Source organism: Contarinia nasturtii, unplaced genomic scaffold (assembly GCF_009176525.2).
Source record: "Contarinia nasturtii isolate CC-2019 unplaced genomic scaffold, AAFC_CNas_1.1 Cnas_scaffold_414, whole genome shotgun sequence".
NCBI lineage: Eukaryota > Metazoa > Arthropoda > Insecta > Diptera > Cecidomyiidae > Contarinia > Contarinia nasturtii.
Window position 1 is genome coordinate 3,485,721 of NW_022197768.1, and position 21,155 is coordinate 3,506,875.

At 34.2% G+C, this 21,155-nt stretch overlaps 1 long non-coding RNA gene across 1 annotated transcript; it reads right to left on the reverse strand.

Annotated features, from left to right (window-relative positions):
• Positions 1–1,216: 1,216 nt before the first annotated feature.
• LOC116338769 lies at positions 1,217–15,810 on the reverse strand. Its single transcript, XR_004200918.1, has 3 exons — positions 15,682–15,810; positions 4,204–4,323; positions 1,217–1,311 (listed from the first exon to the last, which is right to left on the reverse strand). It is a non-coding gene; the product is annotated as an uncharacterized LOC116338769 (long non-coding RNA).
• Positions 15,811–21,155: the final 5,345 nt, after the last annotated feature.

The following is a 21,155-nucleotide window of genomic DNA, read 5'->3' on the forward strand; positions in this document are numbered from 1 at the left end:
ATTTCATTTTATAATACATGATTGCGCTAAAGTGCGCACTCAGCGTTCATAGCTATCGTTCATCGCACTTTGCACCGTAATTTAAATGTACTTTTTTCATGTTGCAAAATTTATTTTACAAAGAACATTTAAATTTCATTAAAAGTGATTAAAATAACAGAGCGAGAAAAAAAGAACAACAAAGAGTGAATGAGAGACGGAGAGAAAGAGAAAAAGTGACAGAAGAATGGGTGATTTGAAGAGAAATTCCATATTACCATACAGAATATAAATTACGCAAACAATTTTCGAACTGAAATAAAATGCAACATCAATTTACATCTGTTTTGCCTTTTTCTATTTTTTTCTTCTTCTTCTTCTCTTCTCTCTCTCTCTCCGCACGAGAAATGTAAATTATGGAAATAATATTTGGCGTTTCTGTGCTTGAGCATATTTTCCCGATGGCCTTTTATATCGTTTTGTATGTGAGCTCGCATAAAAATTCACGCATTTCATTCTGAGATATGTGTCGTTGGACATTTGTGAACAAAATTTATATTACCAATGCTAAATGAATTTAATTATACGGTGTTAACGTGAGCATTATAATGGTTGTCCTGATTATAATGGAAAACAGCTCGAATCAATTGAAGTGAATGATCGAAATTAGTAGCTCAATGGTGAACATTTCTTTTCTCTTTCTCTCTCTCTCTCTCTCTCTCTCTCTCTCTCTCTTGGTCTCTTTGATTTAGTCGGTACATAAATAAAAATAAAAATTACACAATATATTTTAGCGAACACGAATCACGGGAGAGAAGTCATTAGTGGTAAATGCACACAAAAATACAAACCCATTTATGTATATACCGTGCACACAAATTGACTGAGAGATGTTTTGTTACATGTAGTACTATATAAGCCACGTGTAACAGCTAAAATGTGAACATAAATGACAATAGAAACACCGACACATGAAAAAAGAAAACCCATTGAATATTTAAAACAAAACCAAACCAAAAAAAACAACCAAAAAAACATAGAAATACCAGAGAGAAAAGACATTGCCAAAACGACAAATACTATTTTGACTTTCGTTCATGTTTACATGAAATCATAGACCACAAATAAAATTGAACCAACAACAACATTTACTAACTATAGAAGCATGTTATAATAATCATAATAATAAAACGAAAAATTATATACTTTATTATCTAATACGTGTTTGTTTACTTACCCCTGGTAATGTCTGTTTTTCATGCAACACACTCTGAGCGATTGCTGCACTTTCTGGGTTGTCCCGCGTCTGGAAGTACGTCAAAAACGCGCAGCCTGCCATTTGTTTTCCATGTTTTTTTTGTTTTGCATTTTGTAAAAGCGCGCACATCAGATCACATCCGTACCACATACATGTACATAGACCGCATTCCCGTGCAATTTAAACAAAAGGAAAATACAAATTAGAAACATGTTTTCTCATATTTTTGTATACATATGCATACAAAAAAATAAATAAATAAATGTTGCTCAAGGTGTAGCAAACAGTATATCGGAGTACATTTTGAAATGTGTGCAGTACGTCGATAGCATATTGGACACACATTATTCAAAATTTGAATAATGATTCAACGATAAAAACTCTATCCATTCGGATACATTTCCAATCGCTTGATGATGAAAAATTTCATTTTTCGATGAGTTATGAAGGACAACGAACAATTCCCTTTTAAACAGTCTCCAAATGTTTATTTAATTACTGTATTAACATAATATCTTCATAGGATGGGAGGGAACTTCCTATCGGTGGTACTTTATTTTATGCGAATTGGTAATTTTATTTCAAAATTCCCATGAAATATCGGTTTTATTGAAGACGAAAAATCAATCACATTTCGAGTATAAATGCATCGATGAAATGTGATCATTTTCCAGTTGCACAATCAACTCAGTTTTATGTTTTCTTCCACCGAATAATAAAAGGATAATATTTGCATTTATGACAAATTTCATGTCCTTTTTCATTATTTTTATTACTTTTTTTTGCATATTGACTGGCTAACTTGGTTTTTTGTGGTCTTTCTATAAGCAATTTAAAAAAAATTCATCACGGTTTGAGTATTAAACCGAAAAAAAGAGATGTCGATCCCAATGCGACCATACAGAACGCAAGTTGTAAAGCACATTAACTATATATTGTAAATCAAAAACCACAACGATTTTCCCATTCTTTCGTGCAGTTCGAAGTAATATCCTAGTGTTTTGAATTTGTGTCGTAATTCTGCCTGTATTGTGGCCCGTTGGTCTTGTTCTTTTGTTGTTTTCTCTCTTTCTGCAATTCAATTCACATTGGCCGCTTGCGCGTCCATTACCGTACTCTTTCATATTGATTTTTATAATGCTCCTCGTCTACCTCCCGCAAATTATATCAAAGCTCACCGCAAAAAAAAACGAATCAGCGACCAACGAAAAAAGAGAGAGAATACTGAATGTGAACTTGCTTTTAGATGAAAGATGGTTTCTCTGAGCATAATACGGTTCGGTTCTTGTTAACATCAGTCCGTTCGTCTCATTGTTCTCGCCTGAAGTGCATCTGGAAAATATGGCTTCAGTGTCTCTGGGTCTTTTTCTGTTGTTTGCTTCGCGTGTTTTACTTTTTACCAAATACTTTTCTTCTTTGTTGTTATTATTATGCTTGTTGTTGTTGTCATTGTTGTCGTCTCATCCTCTTTATCATTCGATCATGATTCATAATATACGCTTTTTGTGAGTACTTTTTTGTCAGATTCTTTTTCTCTCGCATTTTTTTTTGTGTAAGAATAGCCGAGTCGTAAATCAAAATGACATTCACTTTTAGAGAAGTAATGACATTTGCTAAAATGGAAGCATAGAGAATGGGAGGCATGGAGAAAGTGTTGGCGGGGGTGCACGAACAACGAAAGAGAGAAATAGAGAGAGAAAATTGGACTTAAATATCTACAAATTGATCGAAAGCTTCATCAAAGTTGTGGTGCTGAGAATGGGCGAAAATTTAGTAATTTTAAATTTGGTGTAAGCAATGCAAAAAGCCTTTTTGGATCGATTCCGGTTGTTTTCGCCTATTTAGTGCACGTCGCTTGCTTTTCCACACGTTGCTGTTGTTGTGGCTGTTGGTTTATTCGTTTTTTTATGTGTGTGTTCTGCATTTTGGCGTGGCGTTTTTTTACCTCTCTTCAATGACGTTCCCTTGGCGGGTTTTCCAGCCGACATTCTATCTTATATTCATATCTTGTATCTGCTTTTACACAAAGAAAGCTGTTGCCTTTGTCACAGTTGACAGTCTCATCATCGCTCCAATTCTTTTTCCGTCTCTCCTTTTGTTAAATATTTTCGGTATCGAATGTATTTATCTTGTATGATTGTTCGGGCGGCACACATTCGTTCTCATGCTCATAATAGTTGGTTTTTCTGTCTTTTGTTCAGCACTTCTCTACATTCTCTTTCTCCTTTCTTTTTTTTTTCTCTCTCTCACTCAGTCGCTCTCTACTCCCTTTACCACGTGATGTTTTCACTTTTTTTTCTCATCTTCTTTCGCTACTTTACTTCATTGTTGGCTTCCACGTTGGTTTTTCTCCCGATCGTGCTTTGTCGCGTATGCTATTTTGTTCGTCATCAAAGTCATTACATTGTTATTACGATTATTGCTGATATTTGTAACAGTCAATGTTTGATGTCGTTCTCATGGAATAACGGAGCCTTTTATGGATAGATGATTGTAGTGGAGCATAAAAATATATCAACGATGAAAAAATAAAAAGAATAATAATAATGAAAAGAAAAAACAAACTAAAATCACGCTTTGCTCTGCACAATCCATTTAATACGCTATGTGCTCATTTTGTAGAGTATCATCGTCATTATCCTTTATAGTGTAAACTTGATAAATAAGTGGTTGGAATTGATGTTTAATTGTAGTTGATTGCGACAAAATGTAGCAAAATAAGGGTATACTATGCGAGAATAGAAATGCACTTCACGACCTGAAACTCCACTTATGCATATTGAAAATGTGAAACATTTTTTACAAGTATCGATCGTTGAACTCTTCGATTTCGAATACATTTGAATTATTGGAAAAGAAGGCCAATTATATATTTTCTTTTTAATTTAATTGAAACCGACCAATTTGTCATTCATAATTTTCTACTAATACCATATTAATCAAAATGCAGGAGCGTAAACACTTACTTGAAATATGTTCGTTATGAAAGGCCAACATTTGGTCAAGTTGTCTATTATATACAAAGCGAACAATTTTCGTGTCGGTGTATGTGGTTTTTGAGTCCAGTATTTATCTATCACACTCACCTGAAATTAGAACAAAATGGATCCAATTAAATGAAAATCTGTTTCAAAGTTGGACATATAAACATTACAGTGTAATTTTATATACATTATTAATTGAGGCATCTCAATGAATCAACTATGTGTGGCATTTCAATTTCCTGAAATTTCTAACTATCATTAAATGGATTGACCTACTGCTTTTTTTCGAAATTCACTTTAATTATTTTTAGATCACTTTATATGGCTGTGTCAATAGTGTGTTTCATTGTTTGATTTGCTTGACTTGATTGACACGCTGGAAACACGTCAATTTAAGTAAATCATAGCGGTACACAAGACAGGGGCAAGCTTGGAACATTTCCAATAATTTCATGTTGAATACATTCGTCATCAAATTTCCATTTTAGTACGAAATCAAATCTTCTTTGGTCATTTTTCTACAATGAAAGATATTAAAATGATTTTCTGGTGCCGCTGATTTCATGTTTTTTTTTTCTTGCTGGCTGTGAAAAATGACTATTTCAATGAATCGATTAAAACAAATTGGAAGGGGTTTTAATTTTCTTTTTGTAACTTTTTTGCAATTTGGGCTCTCCTAGTTGTCGGTAAACCGTCCGAATGAATTTTTTTTAAATGTACTTTCATAATATTCAATAGACAACACAATATTTGGAAACACAATAGATGTCGTTATGTCAAAACAAAAACCAAACACCTCATTCTACACGGGGTCAAAATAATTTTTGATACCATTATTTTCTTTATAGCAAGATAAGCCGTAGAATATTCATATAATCCAACAAATGTCCATTTCAAATCTAACATCGACTTAACAATGTCAGCAAACACATTTTCTTTTTTTTTATTCTTTTTCGATTTTTTTCGCTATAAAAACCATGTAACCATATCCAATTGGACGTTACCAGTGTGTAATTCGAACACAGTCAAGTTATTTGTTTTCGATTTATTGGTTTTATCGTGAATGTTCCTAAGTGAATCAATCGATGACAAAAATGCAAAGGGGAAAATCACATAAAACCATATCTCAACTCTGAAACCATGACGTAGTTAGTAATGCCCGTTCATGTGACTAAGGTGCTGTAAATTAACGTTTCGAAATTATTTCATGTATTATTATAATTATTTCGGCGTATTTCTAATGAAAACTCAATATAAAGTTCGTGGAGATTTGTACTGTGACCACTTTTGGATGATTTTCCCCTTTGCAAAGAATGTCATCCGATATCGATGTATTGATGTGCCAACGAATAAAATTACTGATATAAAAAAAATGAAAGACGAAACAATTATGGGTTATTGAACTTAAACGAAAAAGTTTATCACAGCTTGAGCATGGTTTTAAGTTGATTGAAGTTTTATTTTTTGTTTGCTGATTTTTTGTTGTTGTTCAATTTCGCTTGGTGCTTGTTGATAAATGTTGAAAAAGAACAGAGAAAAATGAAAATGTACGTATGTATAAAACTCAATAATAATGAATGTGTGAATGCGAAGGGCTCGATGCATGCAATAAACATTATATGTAAGCTCGTTTCGCTTCATTTTATTTCACTTTGTTTAACGTGATTTCAATTTATAGTTTACTGTGCCTGAATGAGAATCCGAATAGTTATATGTGTTTTTCATTCATTTTAATCACTGTCGTAGACGATGGAACCCTACACGAAACGTGTGTCACGTGTACGACAAAAAGAAATATAATAGCCAAACCATAAAAAAGAGTAAACTCCAAAGCGAACATATGATTTATTTTAAGTAAGTTCATGAACAAAAAAAAAACAACAACTCATAGTTGAAACGACACACAGAAAGAGTAGTTGTATGCAGAAAAAAGCGGTGGAAGGCGATAAAAGGGCGCGATAAAAGCGATAAAATTAAATGAGAAAAACCGCGCGACTAGTGTCATTACACTCGCATGTGTCGCACATACAATGTAATATGGTGTGCTTTTTGACCATTTCAACTTACGCTTCTTCAAACCGAATGGCATATTTTGGGGGCAGCAAAAAAAGGATAACGAATGCCGGTCCATTCCATAACGAATATCGGGCGACAAAAATAACAACATCAAAAAACATAATGCAAATACACCGTCTGATTTTTTATTTCGTTATATGCTTTTCAATATTCAAATGTATGCAAAAGTCAAAACGATTTCATTTGATTGCCACATTCATAATTCATCTATCTAATACGAAATATATGAAAACTACCATACAGTCGTAAAATGCGTACACTACACATATGACGGTTTTATTGTTCAATCTTGAATGTTATTGCACAGTATAAATATGAGTCGATAGACTTGGGGCTTGTTGTGCAAATATAAATTCAGATTTCATTGAAACGTCGGTTTGTTTTTTTTTGCGTTCACAGAAAATGGAAATGAATTTTGCCGTTGATTGACCATTAACAACGCACTGCTAGTGCCCTTCACATGCGAATAAACATACACACGTCGTGTGAAGCATGGGTGCTTTTCACAATGCATTCGAAAAAAAAACAACACGGAAAATAAAAAAGGACTAATGAAGACGCAATCGAAAGTGCTGAAATTCAATGGCCCAACCGCAACATCGGCAAAAACAAAAAGAAAGACAGATAAGAAAGTAGAGAAAGAGAGAGAGAGAGAGAGAGAGAGAGAGAGAGAGAGAGAGAGGAAGAGAGAAGGAGAAAAAGGAACCAACAACGATATACTTTGATTAAAATGAAAACGCATCGAAAGCAAAAGGTGAACAATAAATGACGATGAAGTTAAAAGTTGAATATCGAAAAGTTTGCACATTGTTTCGCATCATCGTTGCGGTTTCACGTTCATTTATTCATTTTTCTTCAGATTTAGTTTGTCATCTATCACACAGCTTGGCATGAATACAGAATTGTGTACTCTCTCTCGCGTTCGTTCTCTCTATACTCTCCCATAAACAAAACGAAAATTCTTTGTTGTCGCTTTCACTTCTTATGGCGCCCGTTTCGCACAGTTTTCGTCCCCAAAGAAGAAGGAAATGAGTGGGAAAAGTAAACCATCATTGATGTCATTCGGCAGCAAAATTTGCTTTTTTTGCTATCTATTGTATTTTGTTTTGCACATCATAGATTGTTGTCTATCGCCCGTTTTCGATGTATATTTTATTGATTTTGTCCTCAACGCTGCTGAAGATAGATACCATCACGATTGCAAACAGTGCCAAGTGTGCGATTGAAACACATATGAATCTTGAATCGTTCTTATCGACGGGCGCTATTTATTTACCACGAACCGGTGTGCAAAAGAGAAAAGACGATTTTGTGTTAGCGGTTGATTCGCATGGAACGACTTCTTTGGAATTATAATTTCTAATTTGTTTTCTTCAGAGTAAGTTTTCTGTGCCGTCTTGGTAAGCTACCAATGGTACACACACATGCACCTCATTTCTTAATTTTGCACGTCTCACGTCATTCAAATTTCAATCATCTCAAACTGACACAATATTCATTTCGAACACAAGCTCAGGTATGAACTCACTTGCACATGCACATAAACTCTTTCGTAATAGAATGCATATACTCGATTATATGGTGATGAAGAAAGTATTCGTATGTCTCGCTGCCTTTTATTGCATCGTCATTTAACAAATCTAATTAAAAATATGGCGCCGTAATTTATTCTGAAGTTTATATATCAAACCATAAAATAACCGTCTCATGGCAAATGAGAGTTTAAAAAACAACAACAATCTTTGTTGCATGCTGTGTGTGAACCGATTACTTGTTTCTCTCACTTTCTCTTCGGTGCGTTTTCTATCTACCTATCTCATTTTCTCTCACTTCCATACACACACGCACACACACATACTTATTCGCTTCCTATTGATTTGATAAGCCGTTTCCTTTAGCAGCTGCATGTAACTTGACGACTCAAGTTGTACCATTTTAATTATTGTAATTATCTGGTACAAATTTTACTCTTCAATGAATCGATTCTCTTATAATGCGTAATAAAGTACATATGTGCTGATAGAATGGTTTGACGCTAATGGAATAGGTCCTTCAATTTTCCACCGACAAACTAACAAATACAAAACTCAACTTCAAAGCGAAATCTTTCATTAAATATTCTCTGTACGTAACGAAATAATCCTCTATGCTTGATGCTCTACGTGTGCACATTTCTATTCACCACATTTAGTGGATGTATACTTAAAAAAAATAACACAAAAAAATCACCACAGACACACATTCTCTGTCTTTATCATACGACACACACTTTTTGGCACTATCCCCTTATAATGTGCAGCTGATTCAAGTGTTTGTCTGTGCATGTGTTTGTATGCATGTGTGCCTGCATCCGAAAATCTGTACGCTATTTCGTAACTTGAAATTTGTTTTAATTTCACTATCTTATGCATCGTTACAATGTAAATACTTTGTCGTACTTTGTAATGGTACCTATGATTATGATAACATGGTATTATATGCCCATTTGCCATCGTTGTTGCCGTTCATTCGCTTCCCAACTCGTTTCGAACAGAGAACAAATGGGACTGTGTTTTTTTTTTGTTTTATTTCTACCTTTGTGTGGCTGTATCTCTTTCTGATTACATTACATGCATTTTAACTTCATGTCTAGCTACCATATTCCAGCCTCATTCTCTCTGACTTTTACTGTATATATAAATACAAACACGACGTCATCATGTTCATAGATGGCCTCTATGTTCAACTTCAACCCTCTAATACAAAACGAAACGCTTGTACATTGAGCACATACGATAAAAAGGCACCGAGTAATTATTTATGCGAATTTAGAAAGTTCGGCTCTAGTTTCATACTACTATGTTTACTTGTAAAATGCCAATGCATTGCGTATTCATTGTGTACGTAGATAAAGGGCATGCATATCGTCTCCCAATTTACCGTAGTCAAAGAAAACATTTGCACAATCAATCAATTTTAATATTTTTATGGCGTGCGGTAAACAAAAAAGAAGGGTAGAGAGAAAGAGAGAAAAAAACAACACATTGCCAAATTCCAAATTACGTCATATTCGAAAAGAGTGTGAGTGTGTTTTAAAACCGATAAATGTCCTCTTGAGTAAATTGATGCTTATTTCATGAGGTGGGCAACCGTTTGAATTTAGTTGGTGTTCACAGAACTCAGCTCATTGAATTAAAATATTCTGTGATTTTGTGGTTGGGCTATTCGGTTGGTCTCATCTCAATCTTGTCGTATTTCCAAAATGTTTGTTCAATTAAGACCTGGCAAACAACCACTTTACTTTCCACTCTTTATCACACACACATACAAACGAACAGACACCACATATATTGAAACCACGTACACATGCATACAAAACTAAAAAGTATGAAAAATAAGCCACGCTAAAAATGCATGAGCATATGGAGAAATTTTCATTTTAATGATAATGGATTTTATTTTTGGTCCATCGCATGTTATCATCGGTGCTGCAAAAGGAATGACTTCAATGCAAGTGTATGAATGAAATACATAATTTATAAATGATTGTGGAAAACCAAGTGAAAGGTAGGTGGAGAAATGGATGGAAAAAGACAGAGAGCGAAAAAATAGAACGAAATCATAGATCGTGTTGTTTCAACGATAAAACGCATGTTATTTATCAGTTTGTGTGAGTTGAGTTGAACAGATACACTGGATCCCATTCACAAGCATTTACATATTGAACATGATTTTGATTTGGAATGATGAAAACGAGTGTACGAACGATGTAACATATGTAATGTATGAACAACGTTGCATACATACAATATCGTGTCATCAAATGACAAAGTCTATTGAGTGATATGTGAATGATGAATCGCCCAGTGGTGCAGATGCTGTGAATGACACACAGAATTTATTCAAATCCAACTAAATTTTATATGAATACTTGGGAAGTCATCTGTATGCGTTGCCATATCAATAAGAAGATTAGAAAACCTCCAATGCACATTGCAAACAGAACAACCATACAAAGCTATAACGATACGAACGAAGTTTTTGGTCTTCATATAGGTTTACTTCTTTGATATGTATAAATATTGCAATTTACACCTGCATATTTATTAATTAAATAAACTTCTTGACTTTTGTGTCGAAGTGCATTTCTTGAGCAAAAATCCATCAAAGCCCGATTTGTTTTGTTCATCGATCTCCACACACTCACACACACATGCCAAGTAAAAATTGGCCATTTGTAAATCATCCCTTGAATAAAAAACAAATATTCTTTTGATCTCTTCTCGAATATGTTGGTGTTTGTTGTGTATGTGTTTTATTATTCAATTCAGTGTGCATTAGAGCTGCACACTCATCTCTTTTAGACTTCGATAGAAATTGTAAGTTTTTCATTTTTTTATTATGTTGTAAATACAAGACGGATGGATATAAAAGAAAATCTCTAACATCGAAAGTAGGACAATAGTGAAAAAGATATATAGAACGTGTGTCTGTGTGTTCTCATGTATACTGGGAATATTTAGTTTTCAAGTGAAAATAATACATGAAGAACATATTCAATTCGTGAGCGCAAAATGCTATAAGTATGGAATCGAACGAGCGCGAGTTGGTTGAACAGCAAGTGTTATTTTCTCGTTTTGCTGTTTTCAATTTTTTTTCTCATTCCTTTTGCTTGCATTGGTGTATTCATTTGTAAGAGGATTCAATTCGAAAGAGCTTAAATAACATTCGTGTGTGCGAAAAATGCGAGATATGAAGACGCGACACATTGATATTATTGTTACACTTTAACACCCATCAAGAGTATACAAAATGTCAGCCAAAGAAAAAGGAAATTTCTATACATATAAACATGAGATAAGATGAGATGCGATGAGATGAAATGGATACGTGTGACGTTGATGTAGACCGACTTTTGCAAGATTCTTAGTTTTTTTGGTTGCAGTTTCTCATTCTCTCTCTCCATCGCTCTCCATGTCAGCCGTGTTTGCTGTTTTCTCTATCAAACAAGCGTACAATTTAATATTCGATGCCATAAAGGGAACCCATGTTGAACGAAAACGGAAACTCGACAGCTGCACAATTGAAATGATAAACTGTATGATAGGTTTTTTGCAACAATAACAAATTGACGCGAATCGAACGGACGATATTGATAAAATTATGGTATAGAAAATCAGCTTAACCCTCGAATGGTCCAAAACATCTGGAGCGCATACACAATCAGAATATAAAGAAAGAATAATGGACGATCGGAAACGATTTACTTAGTTGTTATTTTTTTATTCTATGCTTGAAATTGTTTCACACCGCCATTTTCTCTGTCGCCAAACTTTCTGATTTCGACGAAAAGTTTTTTGAAGTACGTGTATTAAAACAGTTTACGTGATAATTCGATAATACGAACATTTATTTGATAATGTTCCATTTTATTTTTGCTTCTCATTCTCTCTCACAATTTTGTACCCCGATTCAATTGATGTTTTCGTAAGGTTTAACAAGATAGAAAAATTGAGCGATTTATCTTTGTTTTTGGTTCGGCAATTCGAAGCTCGAATGGGAGCAAGCATAACCACTTGACATTGAACATGGAACTCTTTATTTTTACTGCACCTCGCTCTATATCTTTCAGTCGAAATTGCCAGGTTGATCGATGAGCATTGCAATTGTGCAAAACTCATTCATTCAGAATTCGTTGTGCCATAGAAATTTTTTTACGTAGGTTGCTCCATAATTTTTTTTAAAATGGTACTTATAGTGTTGCCCGATGTAAACCATTGTCATATTCGTAAAGTTTGATGTTTTGGTATGTATTCGTGCCCTGAACCTTTTGTCGTACGAACGCTATTTGTATTGTTTACAGTGACTGGTAAACTGCGACTCAACAAAAAAATGAATTTTACACGTGAAGATTTTCGTAAAATGATTTACTACGATTTTCGAAGTAAATTATCTCAACAACAGTGTTTCGATCGACTTCATTTGGCCTTTGGCAATGAAGCACCAACCCTTCAGACAATTTATAACTGGTACCGAGAATTCCGTTGCGGTCGTAGTTCGCTCAAAGACGAGTTTCATACAGGTCGTCCAAAATCGGCTGTTGTGCCACAAAACATCGATGCTGTCAGAAAACTGATTATGGAAGATCGTCATGTGACCTACCGTGAGATTGAGGCATCTTTGGGCATTTCATCCCACAGCATACATACAATTTTGCATGAACATTTAGCCGTAAAAAAGATTTGCTCTCGTTGGATCCCACATAAATTGACCGATGAACAAAAAATGGCTCGTGTGAGTTGGTGTAAAGAAATGCTCAAGAAATTCAATCGTGGTGCTTCAAAAGACGTTAATAAAATCGTCACTGGTGACGAATCGTGGATATATGCCTATGAGCCCGAAACGAAACAGCAGTCGACTGTATGGGTCTTCCAAAATGAAGATAACCCAACGAAAGTTGTTCGAGCAAGATGCACTTCGAAGCGAATGGTCGCCTGTTTTTTCGGGAGAAGTGGTCATGTGGCAACCGTTCCACTAGAGGATCGTAAGACCGTCAATTCTGATTGGTATACCACCATTTGTTTGCCCGAAGTGTTTGGTGAAATAAGAAAAAACAACCACCGTCGCAAAATAATTCTTCATCACGATAATGCGAGCTCTCACACATCTTTTCAAACTACTCGATTTTTGACCGGTCAAAACATCGAACTGATGGGTCATCCACCGTACAGTCCTGACCTGGCACCCAATGACTTTTTTTTGTTCCCAAGCGTGAAGAAAAAACTACGTGGTCAACGATTTTCGACACCAGAAGAAGCAGTTGAAGCGTTCAAAACACACGTTTTGGAGATATCAGTTTCGGAGTGGCACGAATGCTATGACAAATGGTTTCATCGAATGCAAAAGTGTATCGATCATCTCGGGGAATATTTTGAAAAACAATAAAACCATTTTCGACAAAAAACAACTGTGTTATATATGTTTTTAAAAAAAATTATGGAGCAACCCTCGTACTTAGCATGCATTGAGGACAATGATTTCAGATACAAAGTAAAAATACATGTTTCATTGATGACATTGAAATACACAGAAATACAATATATAACCCATGAACAAATTTAGCAAGAGATTAATAAATAATTTGTTGAAAATGAGCACAAAATGAAAACCGGTCAAAATTGTGCGATTCTATGAGTTTAAATGAAATGTATGTATGTATAAATGGCATGAGAAAGACGAATTTTGTGTCAGTTGTGAGATCATTTATTATGCTATTTCTGAAGTGCAAACTTCTGAAAGCCAATATAATTACATTAAATTAAAACCAGAATTCATAGTTACAGTGTGTGCAAAAAGTCTACAGAGCCATTTCGCTATCTTTCGTTCGCTCGCTCACTCGTCGCTTCGTTTTCTGCCTGCTGCTATTACGTATATAAATATTGTGTTTCTGTGAAAAGCTCATCATTCACGTGGACGTGGATTGTGAATACAATCTGATTACAGTATAATGCTATTATCGGATTTCGATTAAATGTGTGCGTTTATATCGTGATGAACCGATATCGAAATCGATACATAATCGAATCAAATAAATAAAGACGGCTACGGCTTCATTCTTATTTGATTCGGATAAAAATGCGATTCGGATTCATGATGGCAAGAGTGAATGTGAATTTTCATTTTTTATTTGAAACACACACACACACAAAATAATAACTGAAATATTTCTGCCAAGTGGTGGTCAAATTGCAAACTATAACATCCGCTGATTGTTTTAGTAATTTTCATAGTTAACTACATAATGCCCTTCAGTTTGATGTTAAATGTGATGAAAATTGTAATTATTCTAAATTCAACTGGTCATTTATAATTTTACCGCCAGACATACGGCCAACATTTTACATCATTCAAAAATATAATGATGATTATTCCTGGTAATTTAAATTCATTTATCATAAGAAAACATAAATATATTCAATATTTAAAAGGAAACGTAAATTAACCAATTTCGTAATAAGATTTTAATATTTTGACATTCCAATGAAAAGCGATGAAATTATGATGTGTGTTGCTGTATATTAGGTGTCGAGCGCTTAACGTACACCTGAATAAAAAATGATGATCTCATTTTAATTGACATTGATTTTACAGTTAGAATGAATTATGTATCTACACCAGACAATATATTTAGCTGCCGTCATCTGGATATTTCAGCTCATCTGGATGCCGTCAGCAGATGATGCGAAGTGAAAACAATAGAAGTGATTGTTATAGTAATACCAGTATATATCAAGCTTATATACCTATAACAATCACTTCTATTGTTTTCACTTCGTATCATCTGCTGACGATATCCAGATGACGACAGCTAAATATATTGTCTGATCTACACATACTACATTCAGATAATATATTGAATTGTTGCTAAATCGATGTATTCATTATTTTGTAATTTCGTTATAACACGGATACTTATGAGCGTAATGGATTATTTACGTTCGCAACGTATTAGATTTCGATTATTTATTTCACCAATATTTCGTTTTTTTTTTTGTTCGATTGCATAAAGTGCTCTTATGTTTAGGCGTCGTCTATTAGACGAACATCTGATACAAAGGACAGAGAGAAAACATCAACTACGGAAGCCAAAAACTCGATCAATTCTTTGCACAAAAATTGATATCAAAAATCGCCGAAATCCGTTCGCCTGTCACAAAATCATTCCTATTGCCTGCAGCCTGTCACTTCACTATGAAATGAAAGTGCAAAGGATTGTGAATAGATGCGCTTTTATTCTCTTGCTATGTTTCTTTTTTGTCATTTTTAAATTGAATGCTGCAAAAGCTTGACTGACGTATTCACGATAAAAATGTAATCGACTGTATACAGTGCATTTCATTCGTTGGCATTTCATCTTTTCCAACAATTTTGTGCGAAAATCGTTATCAATATATTATTCCCTTTAGGGATCCGGCATGCAACGTAAAGTGGAAAATTTTGCATAAAAAACGGCACAACCATTTTGCACAGAGATTAATCATAATGCAACACACTGATGATAATTTATTAGATGCAATGTGGTGGTGTTCATAGAACATTCAAAGTGGAAAATCTACATTAAATATTCTGCTTTGCATACAAATTGTTAATTGTGTATAATAATAATAGTTTGTAATATGGAAAGACTGTATTCTTTGTGCATCACAAAGGTACTATAATTAGTAGCGAAGTAGATACAATATTGAATACCTATTTGTAGTCGAAGAAAGATTACTTAATACTTTTGAATGTGTTTAAGTGTGTTCAAAGTCATACGCGTTCAATCAATCAATCAAACAACATAAAATATGGATTGGTGAGATTAACTATATGGATATGTATTATTGGACATAAATAATTACTTACTTTACAGTGTTGTGAATTAATACCGATTGATGTTCAGTGTTAATAGTGCGCTTGTTTATTTGAATGTTCGATTTAATATGTGATGTTACATGATGATTGCGACTAAATTGTGGAGTTTTTTTTTTGTTACTTTAACAGCAATTAATTTACACAATGATTAATATTGTTTTCGTTTTTGTTTTGTTTTTAATTTGTGTGTCACTTTTAATAGCTTTCTTAAAATGCATTCATTAAATTGTTATCCATGTAATTTGTTTTTAACATTTAATTATCAATATGATACTCGAAATGTAAATCCAGAGGGTTCATGATATGTGCTAATAACAACTATGGTGACATTTCATATATATATACACACACTTTCGAACATAGTTAGAGACAGAATAATTTACATTCCATAGAAAATGTGCGGTTGATGTTTTTCACTGATTTTGTCTGCTTAACGTTGTGTTTTTGTTCGTGTTTTATTTAAATATCTGAAATCTGTTACACTCAATTTCACACTAAAAGCTTGTGTCAACGTTACCACATGTTTTTTTTAATGGCCATTTTTTTCTCTTCGTTGATTTGATGATATAGTTAATAATGTCTGTATGGTTTAATATTGATCGTTGCAGTTTTACGTAATTAACTAATGGCACAGTTCAAATGAACACAATCTACTGTCTATAGGCATTATTACTGAAACTAATGCAAATCTCTTTAGATTAAGAGTTCTAAAAGAGAAATTCGTGTCAAATGCATAACCTGTGCTTAATTCAATGCATTAAATTGTCTTTTGGACAACAACGAAAGCCGTCATTTGAATTAAAAGAACCGAACGAATAAAAAATTAACTCTTGTATCATATGCTTGGTCAGTGTACATTATACACCAGCGCACTCGGCTAATGTCCGTTGTCTATTTCAGCCTCTGTTCAGGACTGTTCCAAGTTTATGGCTCTTATCACTGATTAAGCCATCCAGCATTTATGATGATATGATCCGCTGAATAAGCAATAGACGTACTCGATGAGCGAGAGACAAACAGAGAGAGAGAATACACACTGTATACAATGAAGGCGATTACTTTACCGATTTTGTAGAAAAAAAAAAGTCTCTTTCTTTTTTCACTCTCTCACGTGAATGCAAGTTTTATGACTTTTCCGTAAAGTGTAGATTTACGTAACCAACTGTATATTCTTATCGATTCGCATCAAAATCGACAACATACACTCAAAACTTTCGCATCGAACAATAATTCATTCACCAGAGATGAAGATAAAATGCGAAGCAATGAAGCGATACACACTGCGATTGCAAGTGCCACTCATGAAATTGTTAATTGTGTAGTCATGCCGAAAATCTAAATTACACACATACTCGAGAAAATTGTGTGTGTGTGTGTTATATATGTTGAGCTGGAGCCGATGAATGTACGGGGAATGAAACTCTGTCGATGTTTGAAGACAGTAAATCGATGTGATGCACTTATTCTCTTATCTTAAACTGCTTTCGATTTCAAATGCAAGATGTCGATGGTTGATATCTCTCATCAAATTCTCGTAAAACTATGCACGATTGCTGCTGTTGGTGTTGCTATTGTTCAACTGAACGCCACTGGCCCGAGTGATTTTGATTGATTTACCAAAGACACAATACACACACCGAACCCACAGAGCACATCAGATCAGCGAACCTACAAAGCAGATACATCCACAAAATGTGTGTTTTACAACGAGAATAGTTTCTCTATCCCGTTTTCTCTTATCCGCTTAACTTTTGTGGATTGGGTGAAAGAAAAAAGCTAACTTTTTTTATCGGTTCACGCGGTTGAAATAACGAGAATGTCTTGTTCAACAAATTAAACAATTCTTCACCACACAACGAGAAACTTTTTATCTGTAAACAGAGACTTTTGGTGTTTATTTGTTTGTTTTAACGGTTCTTTGGGAGTTCGAGAGACTCGCTCGATCCCACTCTCACTCACTTGATGTTTTGTTATTCGTGTCGCTGAACTTTATTTAGATAACAAATTTTCATGGAGTAACAACTTATTAAAAACAGCTTTTCGCCCTTTTCCTGTATTCCAGCTTGCACTCTCGAAAATCCACGTTTGGCGCACCGAATCATTTATTTAGTTCAACGATATAAGTTCTTCGCCGACTGAATTGTAGCATTCAATTCATGCGAATGAGCATTGCGTGTGTTCATGTGACCAGAATATGAACACATCAAAGCGGTTTGTTTGAATAGTACTTTTTGTTCCACACTTTGCAAATTATATGATTTATGCTATTCCATTTGGCCCAACTATAATTTGATTAATAGCAATCTGTGACCGATAAAAAAACGTTGTACATTCGCGACGGCGTTTCACCAACCATATTTTTTTTATCATACACACAAGAGGTGATGCATAAGTTCGTTTTTAGATTTATACGTGCGCATAATTCGCAACACAATATACCCGCACACGCATTCAACACGCACAATTTTTCTTCGTTTTTTATTTCTGCAACAATAGCAACGAATGTGAAAAAAAAAAAATCAAACAAACCAAAATGAGAGTAGGGCAAACTGAAAGTTTACAACAATCAAGTTATGAGAAAGTGAGCAAGAGGCACAAATAAACCACTGCTTTCTCTCTCTGTGTGTGTATGTGTTTTTTTTTCTCAAATTATATATACACTACATGAAAACTACCATAAACTTCTTTTTCTCTACTATTATGAATTCACTGTGAAAAAAATATGACCGTAAATATTTAAAGAACTTGCATTTTTTCGGTTTGGTTCAGTTTTGACGTTATTTCGTTCATTGGCTTTTCGTCTTTTTCATTGCATTCACTTTTGGCCAACGAAATCCAATATCAACAACGCATTTAAACTCCCGGCGAACTGAAAATGTTTACGTCTGGCAAACACATGGGTTCTAACTTATTAACGGCAATACACACACACGAGAATGAAGAAAAAAAAATGTGAAAAGTAAAAGAAAAGAGGACGAGAGATTGAGTGTAGGGTGAACCAAAAAAATGGAGAAAAACACAATGAACGAACCGGATCTGGGTGAACGAGAAAGAATGAGAAAGGAAAATGAACTTGGAATGATTTTGCCGATGCAAAGAAAGTAAGCGTAGATATATTCAGTTTTACGGATTACAATTTTTTAGATTAATGTACACGCCCACGCGAAACGATTGTCAACCATACAATAGGACACAAATTTCATTCTCAATTGTTGAGCTTTTGGCTTAAGCTATTTTGTTTCGGTGTTTGTTTGCTTTCTTTCGCTTTTTTTTGCAATCGCCGACTTTTCGATGTGAATGTGTATTTTTTAGGATACCGTCGTTTTTTTTTATCGCATATGTCTCGCCTGGAAGCTATTACGAGCACTTGAATCAGTCAGACCCGCAAAAATGTAGTTCAATTTCGTTGAATACCGTCTGAATATTATGTTTGACACAAATTATATTTTGATCTTTGACGTTGTATTTTCACTCATTGGTTCCGATTTAATTTTGATTAGCAATATTCATCGGCGATTGAAATTATCATCAATGTCACTGTTTCATTCACACTTATTTATTAGTTTTCCTTTTTCTTTTTCGGTTATTGATTTGCAATGAATTTTATGATATTTATTTATTTTTAATTCATATAAAAGCGCAAGATATTCTCTTTGACACGCATAAACATGAATCGAATACTTGACACGAAACGAACTTTGAGAGTTGAATGATTGATGGAGATCCGATTACGATAGTGCAACTAAGCGTTCCGCCAAAATACTTATTTAATTATATTTTGTCAATGTTTCTGTTTCGTTTCTTTTTTCTTCGCGCTTATTGGTGGTTATTGGAAATTATTTGTTTTCTTATTTGCTATTGCATTTGACATTTATCGCCTTTTCTTCTGTTTACATTGGTTTGTTGTTGTTCGTCTTTTTTCAGTATTCGTGACGCTCACGCACTTTTTATTTGCTTAGTTGTTTTTTGCTGTTAAAACGTCGCATGTGTTCGAGCTTCGATAATTTTATTGGATTTTACTTGTTGTTTGTCAAATGCTGCCGTGTGATATATATTCCGTCAGCTGTCAACATTCAATTACATGCCATCGAATCGTTTTTCTTACACTTAAATAAACACACTACAATGCTGAACTAAACAATGGCTTGTGTTCAAATTCACTTGAGTAATTCTTAATGATGTGTGTCCTTTTGATTGATAATGATAATTCAGTTGATTTACAGCTAAAAATGATTGAGCGTATTTTCCATTTCTTTTTGTTCACTTTTTCGACTGATTTTAACTATTGTTTGTTTGTTTGTTATGTTTCTTAAATTTCTTTCGCAATTTTTGGCTTTTGATTTTTACACACAACAAGTAACAATACAGCAAATGTAATTAGGCACTTCGAAAATTCTAAATCATTTTTGGAAAAAACAGATTTGCGATTACAACAAATAAAGAGCAGAAAAGGGGAGAGAAAACGAGAGAGAGAGAGAGAGTATATGGAATATATGTGATTTCAAGTGTGTGTTAATTTGTGCATGTAAACGGTTGTTATTGACGTTGGTTTGCTGCGTTCATGAAAGTTTGAGGCCAGCTCATTGAGACTTCGATAGTTGATTGAAAATATGGTGCAATAATCGTATGAACGATAACGAGCACAAAATATATGTTTTGTTATTGAATTTCTGCCAATCGGCATCGATATAAAACAATAATTAATGCCTATTCAACTCTTAAGTGGCATTTGATTAGTGTCGTAGAAGGCGAATTTTTAGTATTGGTATAATGTTTTTTGTCAAATGGTTGGATAATTGAAGTTGTTTGTTTAATAATAAGGGTACACACAATGCCAAATACTAATCAAGACACACAGACAAATGCAAAGAGCGAGAGATGTAGAAAGTTGCGATGCGAAAACGAAAATGGAATTCCATGACAATAAATTAATGTACGAATTATACGAGATGATCGAGAGAAAGCAGTTAACACAATGACACTATGCCAACGATATGACATTACAAATTATGCATCGAAAAAAGGTGACTTAAAAATTGTGCTGATAAACGCTATGTCATCACTTGAATAGCAAATGAAGCTAATTTAATATAAACGCGCGCAAATTCGCTTTTCAGTTGTCTTTCCATTTATGTTCCACGGTTTTGTTTCCATTCTTCTTCGTCTGGCTTTTTAAAATATTCAATGTGATCTGTTGAATTGATTTTTCGTTTGGAACATTTGGTTTTTTGTACCATTCATTGTGTCTGCTTCAGTTCGCTGGCAATATAGCGATTAAATGAGCTTAGAAAAGATGTTTGGCAATGTTACATTTAAAATTTTCTCCTCCTCTACACCTCCTCTACACTTGGTGTCAATGTAACGCACTGTTTTGCCTAGTTTTAGCACAACTAAGACTTTGTACAATTGTGGCTCGGCATCGACAGCCACACAATATAAGCACATTGCGTTCCAATTTCTTTGTA